The sequence below is a fragment of the Schistocerca piceifrons genome, chromosome 2 (genome assembly GCF_021461385.2).
Source record: "Schistocerca piceifrons isolate TAMUIC-IGC-003096 chromosome 2, iqSchPice1.1, whole genome shotgun sequence".
Classification (NCBI taxonomy): domain Eukaryota; kingdom Metazoa; phylum Arthropoda; class Insecta; order Orthoptera; family Acrididae; genus Schistocerca; species Schistocerca piceifrons.
Window position 1 is genome coordinate 209,939,083 of NC_060139.1, and position 17,196 is coordinate 209,956,278.

The window sequence follows — 17,196 nt, forward strand, 5'->3', positions numbered from 1 at the left end:
CGGCAAACTGGCTGACACTGACGGCGGCGGTGCACAAATGCTGCGCAGCTAGCGCCATTCGACGGCCAACACCGCGGTTCCTGGTGTGTCCGCTGTGCCGTGCGTGTGATCATTGCTTGTACAGCCCTCTCGCAGTGTCCGGAGCAAGTATGGTGGGTCTGACACACCGGTGTCAATGTGTTCTTTTTTCCATTTCCAGGAGTGTATTTTAGAAGAAAGATTAAGGAAAGGCAAACCTACGTTTCTAGCATTTGTAGACTTAGAGAAAGCTTTTGACAATGTTGACTGGAATACTCTCTTTCAAATTCTAAAGGTGGCAGGGGTAAAATACAGGGAGCGAAAGGCTATTTACAATTTGTACAGAAACCAGATGGCAGTTATAAGAGTCGAGGGACATGAAAGGGAAGCAGTGGTTCGGAAGGGAGTAAGACAGGGTTGTAGCCTCTCCCCGATGTTGTTCAATCTGTATATTGAGCAAGCAGTGAAGGAAACAAAAGAAAAATGCGGAGTAGGTATTAAAATTCATGGAGAAGAAATAAAAACTTTGAGGTTCGCCGATGACATTGTAATTCTGTCAGAGACAGCAAAGGACTTGGAAGAGCAGTTGAATGGAATGGACAGTGTCTTGAAAGGAGGATATAAGATGAACATCAACAAAAGCAAAACAAGGATAATGGAATGTAGTCGAATTAAGTCAGGTGATACTGAGGGAATTAGATTAGGAAATGAGGCACTTCAAGTAGTAAAGGAGTTTTGCTATTTGGGGAGCAAAATAACTGATGATGGTCGAAGTAGAGAGGATATAAAATGTAGGCTGGCAATGGACAAGGAAAGCGTTTCTGAAGAAGAGAAATTTGTTAACATCCAGTATTGATTTAAGTGTCAGGAAGTCATTTCTGAAAGTATTCGTATGGAGTGTAGCCATGTATGGAAGTGAAACATGGACGATAAATAGTTTGGACAAGAAGAGAATAGAAGCTTTCGAAATGTGGTGCTACAGAAGAATGCTGAAGATTAGATGGGTAGATCACATAACTAATGAGGAAGTATTGAATAGGATTGGGGAGAAGAGAAGTTTGTGGCACAACTTGACCAGAAGAAGGGATCGGTTGGTAGGACATGTTCTGAGGCATCAAGGGATCACCAATTTAGTATTGGAGGGCAGCGTGGAGGGTAAAAATCGTAGAGGGAGACCAAGAGATGAATACACTAAGCAGATTCAGAAGGATGTAGGTTGCAGTAGGTACTGGGAGATGAAAAAGCTTGCACAGGATATAGTAGCATGGAGAGCTGCATCAAACCAGTCTCAGGACTGAAGACCACAACAACAACAAATGGATAAAACATAAATACATAACATTACACTATACTGTTTACTACAAAGTTCGTACTGTCTATTGATCTGATTAAAATCGGGCATAGGTTATCTTAGAAATAGCACTTTCGAAACACACACACAATGTCAATTTTGATAAAGGTAAAACACTGATAAATTTTGGTTTCTATTTTGGCTTTGCCTTTTCTGGTTAAATCAGTTTAGAACACTTCAGAATTCAAATGAATAAAAAAAGGGGAGGAGACCCTGAAACTGTTATGATCACTGTATAAAAAATAAAAAATTTGATTACTTAAATCATTGTGTGCTCAAGATTTCCAAAATATGAGTTACTGCTCTTTTTATCTTATTTCCTGCTCATTTAAATACCATTATATCTGTCTCGAAATAATTAAACTTCATTACTAAATCAATATCAAAATTATCTTCCAACTTTGTCAGACCTTTGTTATTCGTCTATTGGTTCATTAACAAAAAAGTTCTTTAAACATCATTCTAACATAGCTAGGTCTGCAGGTAATTATTATTAACGTAAACTTTAATTCTTCATTTCGGGACACTCGGATTGCACAACATTTGGAAAGGACCCTGTCTAGGTTAGTTGTGAGGGTAATTAAATAATAGGATAGTTCTGGTAAAATTCAAGTTGTTATTGAACAGTATAGAACAAAAGTAACACTGGTGCACACGAATACAGTACTAAAAGTTTCAACCTGTTTGAATCGATGTGGCGGTTGGAGGGCAGCGAGATGGCGAAGCACAGGGCACACATACAACCACAGCAATGGCTCTTGTCGTATCGCCACTTTACTTGTTCTTAGCGTCGCAATACTTATCCATTTAGTGCCAATGGAATTTTGCCATGCTGTATAGGCGTCGGAACGGCATATCCGAGGCTCAATGAAACTACGTCTTCCAGGAGAGCCTCCTCGATCCAGAACGTGTTGCTCAGACCAATGCCCAACTCCGACTACTACTGCTGAGCCCGTTATGCCGTGCAGCGCCCGTGTGCATTTTCCCGCGCTCGCCTGCCATCCACCTTTTACCGCTCCCTTACAGACAGGGTATTCACCAGAGGTTTTGCATTCTACATATCCTAATACATTGCCTACGTATGGACCAGACGCACAATTACAACTTTAACATCTTACAACAGTTTCTACATTTGTTACATTTCAATTCTGTTATAATATTGCTTGAAATTTGACATAAACATTAATATTCACATCGAAAATTGTTTACAGTTTCTTTAACATAATGGCGTGAAACAAAAAAGAAATGAAATCAGAACATCGATTACACAAATTTATCGAAAATCAGAAGAAAAAAATTATTATATGTACAATAGTACAGCGTTGTGGTTGTTACAATAGCCGTGCACCGAACCAACACCGACTCAAAGGAAGGCCTCGGCGCTTGTTCGTGACGTCACGTCAGCTAGGCTCGGCGAACGCCAGGTCTGTTGCAGGCATACTCATAATGGTGGTGTCTCCCTCCCTGACACAGGAAAATGTGAAACTATTGGCGGTAGTTGACCAACACACATTGTTCTGAGAGATTTCTGCAATTAAATGGTTGTGCAGTTCATTACACTTCTTAACAAATAGTGTATTCCTGAACTTAAATTTCCACCTGTTTTAAGGATTGACGTACAAAAACAACTTCATGGTCCAGCAGCACCAGAATTCGTGCTTCTTTACCTTATTTGTAAATCTGAGGAAGTTACGTTTGTATTGGGTTGCTTTTACAAGAAACTGAACGTATTGGTGCTCTTCTTTAGGTATCTTGGTTGACTATGGGATGAGGAGCACTGAATGTTAATGAAATATCTTGCGATTGTACACGTTGGGGGAGGGGGTGGGGGACAGAAGAAGAGGCAAAAGAGAGATACTTGTTTTATCAAATAAAATTTTTTATCTTAAAAAGTTTCTCCTTTCAGTTGCAAGAGGGAAATATTTATCTTTTCCAATGTGCATCTTTAAACAGTTTAAGCTCAGCAGTATTTTCGATGTATGAAGCTAATTTTGTTTCCTGTTTAGAATTCCTTTGTTGAAAACGACTGTAATCTAATTACTGGCAACAGTTCGACACTTACACATGTAAAGTAGTTCACATTTCCAGTGACGATGTCAAACGAAAATAAATAAAAGAATCGAGTTAATTATAAGGCGGTTGGGGTAAGTTTCGATAACAAAATGGATCAAGTAAATATAGTTACTTGAATGTTAAATTTCCGAATCTTGCAATGGGGCAAAGCGTCTTCTCATAATGATCTACGTTTGTTTCGATAGGATTCGGTAATACACAACTATGATCTTCATTTGTAGCTTTACGATAGTAAGAAAATCTTTCATCTAAATAAAACTGCAGAATCTAAAACAATACCAAACATTTTGTCCAAAAATAAAAGATTTATAGTGATAAGCACGCCCAGGCGTTTCTGCCTGCAACAGACCTGGCGTTCGCCGTGCCTAGCAGACGTGACGTCACCAACAAGCGCCGAGGCCTTCCTTTGAGTCGGTGTTGACCGAACACGATGGTCGTCCCTCTCGGTAATGCCACGTGGCCGTCCGGAGCCCGGTTTTCTTGCGACCGTGCATTCCCGATAGCACCGCAGCCAGCAACCATACACATTGGCTACTACCTGCCAATTATTTCTGCGGTATTGGAGACAGAACATCCAGCTTCTCATAGATCTGTGACTTGGCCTCATTCAGACCCTGTGACGTGTTGACAATCGTATCTTTGCCGCCTTGAAGGCTTGACTGACACCAACTCATCACTTTCAATCTCAAACGTAACTAACGTTCACGATCGCTACAGTGTGTACTTAAAACAAACCTGATCGCATCCTCTTGGTGGCGCTGCTAGTGCCGCTCTTATGCGTCTGGCTCGAAATCCGAATAGGCGTCATCTTTCAGATGCAGAAACACGCCTACCAAATTTTGTTTACCTCGCAAAACTTTTTCTTGATGTTCCGAATTTTTCTATCGATATATTATTCGTGAGTGTCACAAATCGTTTCACATTGCATATGCACTTCCCACACAAGCAGTGTTAACCTTCACGCGCTCGCGCGGGCGGCGAAGTGACCGCCTTTTTGCAATTTCGCGCCATACTTACTCCACAAAGGTAACGAGACGGCGGGAGGGACACGTATTCTCTAGTTGCACCTTTTTCCGATAGATGCTGCTCAAAGTTCGTCCAAGTCGCACCTCTCTGCCTCTCAGGGCAAGTTCAAATAGGTCCGAACGCGTTCGGCGGTCAGTTTACCGCCTTGCGAGCGCTTACGAGACTTTGTTCTACTCGTCTACTTCGGAATGTAAGTATTTCTTTTTGTAATTCCCATATAATTCCTCAATTTTATAGACTCTTCCAATTCTCTAGTCAATGTGCATTACTTTCTATAAATTTTGCCATTCACAAGTTCTGTTTTTCTTTCTACTTTAGCACTTCGTCACTCTAAGAAATTTCTGTTGGCAAAAGTAACAATTATTTTTATTTTTTAAAGGGAACGACGAAACATTACGTCTGAATACCTCCTTAGCAAAGGCCTCACTTTTTTATGTACAATAAGAAAAAATAAAAAAGGAATTCCCCCAGAATTTGTGACAGTAAATGGAAATGCAGTGGCAGGAGACTACATGTTCGGCTGTCAAGATGACAAAACTTTGATTTCTATGATTACAAAAAAAAAGGAAAGCTGTAGTAGTACTCTCCACAATACATGATACCGACATCATTGATGAAGATACCAAAAAACCTGTACAAATCACAGACTATAATTCAACCATAGGTGGAGCTGATACTGTAGACTTTATGTGCTCCAGAATTTCAACATCAAGAAGAACACAAAGGTGGCCTGCATGTATATTTTTCCGCTTACTTGACTTGGCAGGAATAAATTCGTTACGCATTTTTCAATTCAACACAGGTAATACGAAAGAAAAAACGAGAAGACAATTCTTACATGAGTTATCTTTGGATCTGAGAGAAAGAGCTAAATTGAAGCATTTACCAAAAGATTTGTTAGTATTTTTGGAAAATTACAGAGAGAGTGACGTAGTTTATCCAGCTGTATCAACCCCAACAAGGAGAGGAATATATTGTTTGTGTGGCTCAAAAAAGACTATAAAAACAAAGAGAGAATGCGGTGAATGTGGAAGAAACGTCTGTCTACGACATTCAACCACGACAGTTACGTGCAATAATTGTTGTCAGCCTCAAAACGAAAATGAAATGGATACAGACTGATCAGCATTTTTCATCTGACAGAAATGTTTGTGACGGTTTCAATCAAAAAGTATTTTTTCAAAGCAAAATTAGCTTTTCTTGTGACGACTTAAGACAGTGAATAATTCTGGTCTTAAGTATTACATTATATAGTCCCAAAACATAACAATTAAAAAAATTTCCTTATATTTCATTCGGGTATTTGGCTTCCTTTTTGTATTCCATTGTGCATTTTATTGTTAAATAAACAATTTTCATTACAAATGTGTTTGCAATATTGTGTAAGATATCCTATGTCGATATTTTATGGAAATATGACCTTTAAAAACGGAAAACCTCAAGAGATTGATGAAAACTCTCGGGCGGTCGGCCGAGCGCTCGCGTGACTATATCATGAAGATTAAGCGACTTATAGCAATGATGGACTGTAGAAATTCAAAAGCATAAGAACCGATAATATCACACCTCTGTCGAAACCAGTCATCTAATAAAATGCTTTCTTAGCGATATTGGATTGTGAAGCTTTCCTCATTTGCCATACACTGCAGATCGAGCCCAAACTGACCATATCAGGGAGATGTAAAAAGTTATGTTCGATGTTCATGTAACTTGATATTATGCGCCACTTCTAGTAGCGGTCCCAGACGCGATAACTAACGCACGAGGGTCCTCTCAAATTTCACATTAAGTACCGCGTGTTTGCCGTTCAGCGTGGGTCCCGTATAACTGCGTCGGTGTGCTTTATTGTATAGTTCCTAAAGGGATCCGGCAGCACACAGGGGCAGCGGGGTTAACTCCCGAAATTTCCGGCAGGTCGCGCCACCCAGGAGCTGAATAAACAAGTAGTGTGGTGAAGGGGGGGGAGGGGGGAAGTGAAGTCACCAGGCCAATAACTGCAGCCGGGACGCCCCGTCCCGGCGGCCTCGCTTTGATTCGGACCGACAGCCGCCGCTTTGAGCAGCCGCTGACAACTTCGCGCGAATTTCCATTCGCAAATTGCAGCCTCACGACTCGGCGACTCAAAGCCAAGTTGCTGGCCGGCCGCGTCGCCGGTAACACCGGTGGCGATGAGAGGGCGGATCTGGGGGGGTGGCTGGGGGGGTGGCTGGCTGTAGCACCTCCCCCACCCTCCCACAGCCACCCCCTCGACACGGACAGGACTTAGCACCGCCGCTAATTAGCTCGTTTGTATGCTCCCGCCAGTCCCGTCAACAATTAATGACCACCAGGAGAGAAATAACATCTCCTTTCTTTTTTATTCCTCTCGTTCCAGTGTAGCGTTTTGTTGTTCCCAATTCACCTAATTAAAGTGACGACAGAGAACGTGAATACCTTAGCCGAGAAAGAACACGTTTATTTCTTTTGGAGGAGTTCTCTGGGTTATAAATTTCACGTTTGTCCAGTAGTTCATCGACGTGTACAATTAGCAGAGCAGTTCCGCCATACCACAGTATATTATGTACAGTGGCTTCGTATCTTTTACAGTTTAAGCTCCCGGAAATTAGTGGACTTTCTACGAACTTCCAGCGGGCTGGATTAGCTGTGGGCCAGCAATTTCTGTTAATCAGCACAACGAAAAACCGGTCCACAGTAGCAAACTTTCCGCTTTTATTCATTTGGTGAGTAGTTACGGCCGAGACCCATTTTCAGATCATCATAACATAGTCAAAAATGATATTTCTGAAGATGTGGAAACCGTGTCTGTACAGTTATCTGTGCAGAAACAGTTAACTGTATGCGCTGTAACTGTTCGTTGAACGGTTCTGACATGGTTTCCACATCTTCAGAAATAACATTTTTTACTATTTCATGATGGTTTGAAAATGGGTCTCGGTCCGAAACTAGTCACTGAGTGAATAAAAAAAGTTTAATTTGCAACTTTCGACTGGTGTTTCAGTGTACCAGTAAACTTTCTGTTACCGGGTAAAATAAAATGTGGGAAAACGTTTACGGCACGTATGTTCGAGTAAAATCATCGTTGTAGTTCGTTAGCAGCACTGTCTGTTATGTGTTACTTCGTACACAACGGTAAGGAGAAGTGCAGCAACTGTCATCGTAGGAAAGCAGGCCAGGAGCAGAGATGATTAGTGAACAGGTAACACAGCACACAGATTTACTTAACTCGTATTTCTCCAAGCATAAGAAGACTCATTGTAAATAATGCAGAAAGAATTATAGTCCAGCTCATACGACAGCAACGATGGCGAGGCTCGCTGTACACACGAATAGTGATGTCCTAGCGATGAGGCTCCACGTGCAAGTGGATGGAATGGCTGCTGCCGGCCATCCTATATCGCATCGGCAGAGGACGCTCGTAGTCCAGAGCCGCTTGTCGTGTGCCAGCAAGTGGGCACCGTTGCCTCCACCAGATACCGCGCGACCGCTGCCGGCATCTAAAGAAAACCGGCAATTCCGTTACCAACACTGACGCCTGTGGGTTCAAAATGGTTCAAATGGCTCAGAGCACTATGGGACTTAACAGCTGTGGTCATCAGTCCCCTAGAACTTAGAACTACTTAAACCTAACTAACCTAAGGACATCACACACATCCATGCCCGAGGCAGGATTCGAACCTGCGACCGTAGCAGTCGCGCGGTTCCGGACTGCGCGCCTAGAACCGCGAGACCACCGCGGCCGACGCCTGTGGGGGTAGTACAGTTACGTGATACCACACTTTCTCGTTCATCCACAATAATTTTGCTTTCGAAAACTGCGAATTTATCTATGCAGTATTGTGGATCGATCACCCTAAAGTCAGCTTCGGTTAATCGAGACAAACTCTCTGAATGCTCTCTTTCTGATGCCACTGATGCGTGTTTTTATCTGTGATGTACTGCTCGGTTCTTCAACCAATGAGAGCCTTTCACATTTGTCTGGCCACAGGCGAGTATATTCGGATGGGCTCTTGGAATTCTGTTTCCTATGAACCACTAGCATGATGCAGGAAAATGGATCAGCACCTAATTTTATTATTATTCGTAATTCCGTCGAAGTTGAGGTGAGAAAAAAATCCTTTATTTGCGGTTGCTAGTTTCGGATGTAATGTCCATTATCAGACCATCACCTTCATCATAAGTACTGATACGTAATACAACCAGTACATTTGCAAACTTCCGTCCGTTGTGACGAGCGGTTCTAGGCGCTTCAGTCTAGAACCGCGGTGCTGCTACGTCGCAGGTTTCGAATCCTGCCTCGGGCATGGATGTGTGTGATGTCCTCAGGTTCATTAGGTTTAAGTAGTTCTAAGTCTAGGGGGCTAATGACCTCAGATGTTAATTCCCATAGTGCTTGAGCGATTTGAACCATTTGAACATTTGAAAACTGCCACGATATGTGATCATGATTAACATGTAGGGACTCATCTGCAGTGTATTATCAGTGTGTCTTGTCCAACAGCATCAATCATTTGACATGTTATGGTTATTTGGAAATGTACTGGTTCTGTTGTGTATCAATACTTACAATGAAGGTAAGGGTTGAGTAATCAGCAATGGATAACACGTCCGGAACTAGTCACCGCAAATAAAGGACTTTTTCTTTCCACAAATTCGACTGCATTACAAATAATAGGCCTAAATTTTGTTTCTTGCTTTCTGCTTGTTCGACATGACGCAGTTCGGCGTCCTGCAGTTTTAGAGATTTTTGGGTGGAGATCTTTACAATGACTTTACTGTGGTGGTTAAAAGGCGATATCTAGATCATTTCAGTCCTATGATCTAAACATTCATACAGTTGCTTTGCAATCATTCCGCTTACAGAACTTGCAATGAATTATGACGTGAACTACGAGGCGTGCTTTTTTTAAAAAATGAGAACCGTTTTGAAATTAAGAAAAAGACGTGCTAAGATATCTCAATAATTTTATTTTGACATGAAAGGCTGTACCTTAATCTACTTTCCTGCATAATTTCCGCCAATATTGAGGCACTTGTCATAACATTGAACCAGTTTTTGAATACCCTCTTCATAGAAGTCTGCCGCCTGACATGTTAACCACTGCATCACCACTGTTTTGACTCCGTCATCGTCTTGAAGACGCTGACCATCCAGGTGTTTCTTCAAGTTCAGGAACAGATGGTAGACACTGGGCGCAAGATCGGGGCTGTACGGAGGATGATCTAGAGTTTCCCATCGAAAAGACGTGGTGAGATCTTTCGTCTGATTCGCCACGTGCGGACGGGCATTGTCCTGCAGCAAAACGATGCCCTCGCTCAACTTGCCACGTCTTTTGTTCTGAACTGAACGGCGCAGATTGTACAATGTCTTACAGTAAGCTGCTGCATTGATTGTCTCATTACGAGGCAGAAATTCCACAAGCAATACTCCTTTTCTGTCCCAAAAAACTGTGCACATGATTTCCCGGGCAGAAATTGTTTGCTTAAACTTCACTTTTCTGGGTGAATTTGAATACCGCCATTCCATGGACTGTTGCTTTGATTCTGGTGTGACGTAGACCACCCATGTTTCATCTTGAAGAAACACCTGGGCGGTCAGCGTCTTCAACACGATGACGAAGTCAAAACAGTGGTGATGCAGTGGTTAACAAGTCAGGCGACAGACTTCTATGGCCGCGTGGGATTAGCCGAGCGGTCTAGGGCGCTACAGTCATGGACTCTGCGGCTGGTCCCGGCGGAGGTTCGAGTCCTCCCTCGGGCATGGGTGTGTGTGTTTGTCCTTAGGATAATTTAGGTTAAGTAGTGTGTAAGCTTAGGGACTGATGACCTTAGCAGTTAAGTCCCATAAGATTTCACACACACACACACAGACTTCTATGAGGAGGGTATTCAAAAACTGGTACAACTTTATGACAAATGCCTCAATATTGACGGAAATGATGTAAGAAAGGTATGTTAAGGTACAGGTTTTCATGTAAAAATAAAATTATTGAGATATCTTAGCACGTCTTTTTTTAATTTCAAAACGGTACTTACTTTAAAAAAACGCCTCGTATTATTCTTCTAATTGACGGAACATTAGCTGACTGATCATTCATCTTTCATGAACAGGAAGCTGATTCAGGAGGACGAATAGTATCTATTCATGATACTGAAGGGTGCAGGGAGAGTGGTAGGGTTGAGGTGCGCATTGAAACGTAGTTGACAACTAAGAAAGACTTCTGTTGAGTTCAGTAGGTGATGTAGTGAAGAAATCTCGCCTCTTTGTCCCTGACCAGTGCTGATGTCTGAGCGGCGACTTTGCCCTGGCTGCTGAGTGGTGCCGACAGCAGGCCTGCATTAGGTTGGTACTAGGTTGGCAACTTTTAGAGGACACGCTTACTGAGATCAGTGGCTACTTGCCTTGGTATCATGGAGGCTGCATGGCCACTCGTCCCACGTGCCTCACTGTGGCAGTGCGCGAGGACGGCTGTGTGTAGGGCACAATTCACTGCCTTCTGGTAGCGGTCGGGGAGTGACTGGAGCCATGACGCCAAGTCCCACAAGGAACTCAGCATCGGCGGCAGCAGGCTCGCCTAGCAGATAGGTAGAGCTTTGCCAAGAAGACCCGTGAAGGATTTAGTGCTGGCGGTGGCGTAGCCACCCGGTCTCAAACTCAAGTCTCCTGTTGGCGATCCCCAGTCGTCTAGCCCTCCGGCATAGTCCTGGCGTCCTGGGGCTACTGCTGGTTGCCGGAGATGAGAAGTGACCCCCACCCCGAAACTGAAACTTATTTAAATGCCTCTGGCGTGCATTTGTTTCACTAAAACCAGGCATATAGTCACGTCATCCGTAACGACAGGCTTGCCTGGGTGTGGTGACATTATCCCGCTTGCTACACAGTTATCGTTATTTGGTAGAGATTACTACTGCGCTCAGCTATTCTAGCTTCGCAGTCTCCTTGTGTGTCTGTTTTGTGACCCATATGTCGCTACACTGGCGGTTATGGACTCGCAGCTGTTATCACAACTCTCCAGATCGGTTTCCACATTACTCTTGCGAAAGATAATTTTTGCGAGATTGCAGTACCTGTGTTGTTCCAAAGAACGGCGCAATGTTCCTTTGGAATGCGTGCATGTCCTAAGGAACAGACACTGTGGCAACTACAGCTTTTTTCTCTCCTCCCGAACAGGCCCGAAGGTACCGACCGACCGCCGCCTCACCCTCAGCCCACAGGCGTCACTGGATGCGGATACGGAGGGGCATGTTGTCAGCACACCGCTGTCGCTTGCCAATAGCGCTCGGCAGACCGGATGGTCACCCATCCAAGTGCTAGCCCAGCACGACAGCGTTTAACTTCGGTGATAACTGCGGCAAGGCCGTTGGCCCCACAGCTGTTTTGAGTCACATGAAATGCAGTTAGCAATTACATGAATTGCAGTTAGGAATATGGACAACCATCAGCTGTGTAATGGAATGACGACAATGAAATTTTGTCTCTATATGTCCCTCTTTCCAGAGATGGTTGCGAGACTTGGCTGTCCAGTACAGGATGTCAAATCAAACACCTTTCAGCCGTCTAATTTCAAGGCTGTTATTTTATTTGGCTACCAGTTTCAGCGATTTACTACGCCATCTTCAGGCCCCCTGCCCGATGTGTGCGTAGATTCCAACCCCCGTTCGGGTCAAAATAGGTGCCAGCGTTCAAATACTTGGGTCTGTAGATTTCTGCTTGATAAAGAGATCACTTCAATCACCATCTGCCGACTCACTACGCCATCTTCAGGACCCTTGACCGACGTGTCGGCAGATGATGGTTGAAGTAATCGCTGTATCATGCAGAAATCGGCAGATACCATTAATTGAATGCTGGCCCCTATAAAGACCAGAATCGAGGTGGGAATCTTCCTACACGTAGGTCAGGAAGCATGAAGGTGGGGTAGTAAATCGCCGAAACTGGTAGCTAAATAACATAACAACTTGGAAATCAGACGGCTGAAAGGTGTTTGATCTGGCATCCTGTAAAGAAATTTTGTGCCGGACTCAGACTCAACCTGGATTTCTCACTTATCGTGAGTCGTCACCTCTTCATTAGGCAGTCCGAGCATGATTCATGGCAAAACTCAAACTTCCACATGTCGTCAACCAGGCGTCTACAGCCTATAGTCGTACATCTAGTTTATAAATTCCCGTACAGGGGAGACATTTTAATTCAACATCGTGTTTGTCCGCCGACATCGGGCAATTACAATGTCTCTTCTATACAGAAATATACATAATGGATGGAAGAGTACAGGTTTTAGACACATGGGTGACGACATATGGATGTATGGTTCTGGCCGTGAGTCCTGCTGGGGTAACCGCGATAAGAGGGAAACTCGGGTTCAGCACAAATTGTCAATGTCATCATTCCATTATACACTTGATAACTGTCCATGTTCCTCATTTCGAATACATTTCTAATGATTTTTGCTCAGTGATTGGGTAGCAGCACTACAGTACATTCAGTCTTCATCATTCCTCTCCTGCCTTGTGAATCCCTTTGCGGATCCGAAGATGGCAACAGATAATTGCCGAAAACGGTAATCTGTATAAAAAAATGAGTTTAGTGACCATGGCAGTCAAAAAATTTATTCTATATTCATAAATTTTTAATGCGGATATAAATATATCTTAGTAACAGACATGAGCGGCTTCTGCCCTTTAATCAATTGTTACCACAAATTAACTCATATCGTTAATTTAATTCCCTGCCGTCACGAGTCCAGGGTGAGGATGTGCAGAGTGCTTGGGACCGCGTTTGCTAATTTAGAGAGACTGCACCGCCAGACAGAGACGATCCCGCGACACACAGTGTATCGATTACGGCGCCACACACGAGCGCCGGCCAGACACAGGGGTCGCGCCCAAACAATGCGCGCACGCCCCAGCCAAGTAGCGAGGAGGGGGCAGGGTGGATAAACGCCGATCTGCATGCAGGAACCGACGCCGCCGCAACCCGGCTTCCGTCTGCGGCGGCGCCTGGCTTACACAAAACCACCGCCAAAAGGCGGTACAAGAGTCCCTTCTCTAGTAAATAAATCTGGCCACGGTAGTTTTGCACACAAAGACAATTTGTCTTAAGGGGAGGTTTACTATCTTTTGGTTCAAAAAATCGATTTTTTAAAAGTTGCATTTTTGGACCCACAAAAGTGTGCCGGCCGTGGTGGACGAGCGGTTCTAGGCGCTACAGTCTGGAACCTTGCGACCGCTACGGTCGCAGGTTCGAATCCTACCTCGGGCATGGATGTGTGTGCTGTGGTGTCACCGCCAGACACCACACTTGCTAGGTGGTAGCCTTTAAATCGGCCGCGGTCCGTTAGCATACGTCGGACCCGCGTGTCGCCACTATCAGTGATTGCAGACCGGGCGCCGCCACACGGCAGGTCTAGCCTAGAGAGACTCCCTAGCACTCGCACCAGTTGTACAGCCGACTTTGCTAGCGATGGTTCACTGTCTACATACGCTCTCATTTGCAGAGACGACAGTTTAGCATAGCCTTCAGCTACGTCATTTGCTACGACCTAGCAAGGCGCCATATTCAGTTACTATAATTACTATCTTCAATAATGTATTCTGAACAGATAATATTGTGAATCATGCACCGTCAAGAGTGACGTTCATCATTAATGGATTTAAGTTAAGTATCAAACTAATTACGTCCGCTTTTTGAATTCTCATTCCTTGTCATGTTCCAGACCTGACGTCAGTACAGTTCTTCCCTCCTCACGCCAGCCTGCGTGAGCTAAAACGCGTGCATTTCGGCCTCCACTCGTAACATGGTGTTTGCTCTTCTTCTAACACAAAATGTGCTGCCCTTAGGTTAGTTAGGTTGAAGTAGTTCTAAGTTCTAGTGCTCAGAGCCATTAGAACCATTTGAACCAAAAGTGTTTAGCATGCACCCCTGCAACGGTTTTTCCGAACACGGAACTGAAATGTTTGTTACTTGCGGTTGAGCAAAAAAATGCACCAGCCTGAAATCGGCCTTTTTCACGCACCAGTTTTTTTTTCTTTCGGAGGACGAGTTATTGTACCGGTGCTTGAGACGAAACACACAAAATTCAAATGAATGTTTGAACGCGTGTGTTTGGAAGGTAGCCCCCAAGCATTTTTGCATTGTGGTGCGAAGACTGTGGAGACTGCCACTTTCCTGGCAGTGAGCAGCTTCAACGAAGGGTATTCAGCAATTCTGAAGACAATGACAACGATGGACGTCACCCTCGGACTCTATTCGACGCAGTTCGCCAAGCATTCGGACGACCACTGGATTCAAGCGGCCGAAAAGCGCTTGTCACAGGCCGTACGAGCGGCTCTGGAGCAGCGCAGGATGGCTCAGATCGAGCAGAACGCCCTCTTTGAGGAAGAGGAAGGACTAGTTCATGAACCCGGAATAGCACATTGAACGTAAGTTGCATAATATTGCATTTATATGCAGTCAAAAGTTCAAACGCGTTTCTCTCGAAATGACTTTTTTTTTTATCGCGCGGTATGGTAACTTCAAATTTACTGAACCGAGTGGCATGATTCTTTGTTTCCGACGAATCTAACTAAATTGTCTAGGAGTTGCACCACTTTTATTCCGATCCATCAACTATAAATATTTTTACTTGGCCGACGGAGTCGAAAAATCGATGAAAAAAACTTATTCTTTTCCAAATGGCCGCCATTTTGTTTCTTATGGTCCAAATAACTTAAAGCGAGGTACAACTCCTAAAGACTCTTATATATTTCGCTAACGTCGACTCAGTTTTGATTTCAGACGAGCCGGCTGACCTGTGACATACCGCGCGTGGAGGTCTACATCGAAATTTTGTTTCGTTTCGACGGCACGTACGCCTTTGCTTTTCGACATTTCCGGTCGAAAAAATTCCAGTTTGTAGAGAAAATGTCAATAAACATTTTGACCAAATTTATTATTGATATCTATAACACACCCCGAGAAAAAAATTCTTAAACAACATGCTTTTTTCGGGCCAAAGATAGTAAACCTCCCCTTAATGCGACTATTTCGATTGGTATAAACTGTATCTTTTTCGGATAAAATACCTTTGGGCATTGGGCCACGTCTTTGTAAACTACTAAAACGACTAAACAGCCGACGTTTCGACCTATTTGCTGCGGTCCTCTTCACTGCTCCCTACCGGTTTTATATATTGTCATTTTCGTTTATCTGGTAGCTGCCGGTGTCACATATCTGAGGTGTCGTAGGACAAAGAGATTGTTTGGAAGGGGTGGCTGTTCGTCGTGTTCTACCCTGGAGGTGATTGGAAGGCAACTCCATTAGGTGATTGGTAGCAGGTAGCATATCGGCTGGGTATTGGCTGTGCCCCTCTAGTTAGTGAATGGTAGGCATTCTCTTGTTGGTGATTGGAAAGCAATAACAAATCGGCCGCTTGTACCCTGGGGGTAGTGCTGTTCTGTCTCTTTTGTAGTATGAGTGAGTCCCTCGCCTTCGTTTATAGCTCTTGCTTTGTTCGCTCTTAATCTCAGCGCTGCGGTGCAGCGTACTAAGGCCCTGAATGCAGTAAACACTTTTTTTCATATTTGCACAGACTGCAATATATCAGACTACATGGTTTCGATAAAAAGGAGCGGCAGCAGCAGCTTAACATGAAGGATATACGTGAATGGCATTCCCGCTGTATTCAGCCGATAGCAGAAGGGCAGTTGAAGGCTCTGTCTCAACCAGCAGCAGTGTGTACCGTCTGAAAGTGCAGAAGGCCGTTTCGAGTGTCCTAACAGTATATTCAGGGAGCATGAACAACCTCGTGGATCAAGACTGATGTGGTACGTGATCAAAGCTCACAGTGCATCCTACCATCCTTCATGATAGTGCATGATGCCACGTGGCGGTCCTCGTGCAGGAGCTCCTGCTTACATGGGGTTGGGAGAAGTGGAACAAACACCTGATTCACCCAATACGACCTGTTAGCCATAATGAAGGAACCTCTTCGTGGCATGGACGACAGCACAAGAGAAGACATCAGCTGTGCTACAGAGCAGTCCTTCCAACACTATGACAAAGGTGTATGCGCTGATGGTATACAATGCCTTCCATCTCTGTGGGGGAAGGACGATGCAGAATGATTATGTTCGGAGCATATAATACGGTGAATGTCTGCCAGTAATGTCTGGCTCCAATTACAACCGTGTTACCACTGCTTTAATCCAACCCATGTACCTACAACTGAAGGCATTGGTACAATACTCAGATAAGTCACACTCACATACTTCCAAGTAAAACTCCAAAAACTGTTCAGAGATTAGAAAACTTTATTAATCGGCCTTGTCTCTTCCCAGCTTTTATTTAGGCCACTAAAACACCATAATACCTTGTTACATAATCTAAAAACGATTTACTGTGATATTTATTGAATTAAAAAAACTGATCTTGTCTCGCTCTTGCACCAGTCAGCTTTGCTTTTTGAATACACTGCTGGAAAAAATTAGTACACCTTTTAGAGGTTTTTAATTTTCTCAAGATTCGTTGTTGCCACCCTCGTCTACCGGTGCGAGAATGTATGTGAGTACTGATATAGATTACATGAAATGCTTACATTTACAGATCGATAGCGCAAGCGGTTCTGAGTACCAGCTATCGACCCATGCCGAAACACCCATATTAATACGTGGCGTAGCCTTCACGGGCAGCAATGCAGGCGCTAACTCGCATCCAGCCGTTCATACAAATGGTAAATACTGTCTTGGTACAC